The following is a 2,500-nucleotide window of genomic DNA, read 5'->3' as shown; positions in this document are numbered from 1 at the left end:
AAATACAACAGTCAACTAAAGGTAAGTAAATAGGTAAGTATGAAAACACAAATCAAATAAACATAAAAACTGTAAATATTTAACCAACATAAAATCATTTTTTTTCTTCACAGGATCTTCTTTCAGGTTTACCAGCTACATAACGGAAATCTACACACATCATAGATATGGCTCCGACAAGGGGTCAAAGGTCAAGTGATTATATTTCCCATCAGCCCACTTCTTCTCCTGCCTGGACGTATAGGCACGGTGCACGGTACAGTATGCGATGTGTGCATGTCTTATTAATTAGGCCTGAAGCATTCGTGTCTGTCTGTGTGAGTGGGTGTCGGTGGCCTTATTTGTATGTATTATGTGTTCATGTATTCCTGAATACGAGGGTCTCTATAGCAGATTATTCCTGAAGGGACTATAGGGGCATGTGTATGTAGATGATTGCAGATACAGCATGTACTGTAGATCAGTGGTTCCCAACCTTTTTCTTCAGGGACCCATATTTTTACCATTGTAAGCTTTGGTGACAACGTGCGAGCGCCCGCACAAGAGGGAGTCACATGATACTCTGTTTCCTGCGAAAACTCATTAGTTATCGTTTTATTCCCCAATTTGTCTTCAGTCAAATATAGAGTAACTGTTTATTGTATCACTTACATTTTGTTGCTGCTATGCATATATTAGTTAAATGCTTTGTCATTTATTCAACATGGGCTATATATGGTATTAAAATGAAACCCCTTAAAATCAAGAGGACTTCGCGACCCACTGTGGATCTTTGGCGACCCATAGGTTGGGTCCCGACCTATAGGTTGGGAACCACTGCTGTAGATGGCAGGGATGAAGGAGACACTAGAGTATTCCCAAATAGGCTACTCATTTGCCCTTAATTAAGATGTCATTGGCACTGGCCGCTTCTTTTGATTCATTTAGAGCAGCCTGCTCTCTCTCTCTCTCTCTCTCTCTCTCTCTCTCTCTCTCTCTCTCTCTCTCTCTCTCTCTCTCTCTCCCAAATGTTCTCCACGCATGTTCATTCCTTAACTGTTGTAAAACAGTGACTTTTGCAGTGTTGAGTCCTCATGTGGAGAAACCAATTAAACATTCTTCTATCTACCTGGTCTCGCTAACAAAATATTAAATTAACACCATAACATGTGCTGTGTAGAATACCAATGTCCCCTGGAGTTGAACTCTTCTCTGGTGCTCAACTCTTCGCTGTAAGTTCACCCCGCCATGGAGCTCCTGCAACCGCACAGCTTACATAAATAAGCTTCTGCATCACGACCAGGAGGAGACAGCAGCAGTAGCAGCAGTAGCAGCAGCAGTGATGGTCTTTCATCCAGGGCTTCTGTCCACCACCAAGTCTAAATCTTGTGATATCTCCAGCCTTGTTCCTGGCTTTCATTCTATAGTGCTTTACTGGTGTTGACAGCTCCGCTGTTATCCTGCTGGGGGGGTCAGAACGTCCAGCAGAACCAGCTGTCAACACGGCTGTCTGGCGGTACAGTGAGTGGAGAGAGGAGAGGGGGGGGGGGCATAGATAGGGAGAGAGAGAGAGAGAGAGACAGAGATAGAGAGAGATAGGGAGAGAGAGGGAAAGAGAGACAGAGACAGAGAGAGATAGAGAGAGAGAGAGAGAGAGAGAGGATGGTGAATGGAAGTAGAGAGAGAGAGAGAGAGAGAGAGAGAGAGAGAGACAGAGAGACAGAGAGACAGAGAGCAAGAGAGAAGAAAGAGAGAGATGGGAGAGTGACAGAGGAAAGGGGAGTGGGGGTTGTAGGGACAAGACAGAGTGAGAAGATAAAAGTTTAAGAAAGTAAAGAGATGAGGTAGAGAGAAAAGGAGAGATGGGTGCATGACCGAGAGGAAAGTGGGTAGTGAGAGAGGGATGGTGGGAGAAGACAGAGGGAGAGGGCAAAAGTTTGAGAAGAAGATAGAGAGATAGAGAGATGCAGTGAAGAGAAAGAGAGGGATGGGGGCATGATGGGAGAAGAAGATAGAGAGATAGAGAGATGAGTGGAGAGAAAATGAGGGGCGTGACAGGAAGGAAGTGGAAACTGAGAGATACAAAGTGGATTCTGAAAGAGAGGAATGGAGGGAGAAGAGAAGAGTAATGGGAAAAAAGTTTGAGACGACGAGAGAGAAACAGAGGAATAGAGAGATAGAGAGAAATGGTTGGATGGGAAAGGCAGACGAATATAAGTTTGTAAAAAAATGATAGACAGCAGAGGGGAGAAACAGAGTGAGACAGTAAGAAAAAGAAACAGGAAAAATGGAAAGGGATGGAGACAGAGAAGGAGGGCAGGAAGGAGAGAAGGAAGGAGAGAAGGCAGGAACGGACGTCAGACTAGTGTACTATAGCAAGGTCAGGAGAGCCTCCTACCTGAGCTACATGCAGAGTGTACACACAGCTAGGCTAGACACACACACACACAAGCACGCAGGCACGCACTTACGCACGCACGCACACACACACACACACTCTGAAACGCAGACACAAACACAC

Source organism: Engraulis encrasicolus, chromosome 2, assembly GCF_034702125.1.
Source record: "Engraulis encrasicolus isolate BLACKSEA-1 chromosome 2, IST_EnEncr_1.0, whole genome shotgun sequence".
Taxonomy (NCBI): Eukaryota; Metazoa; Chordata; class Actinopteri; order Clupeiformes; family Engraulidae; genus Engraulis; species Engraulis encrasicolus.
This window is presented reverse-complemented; position numbering follows the sequence as displayed.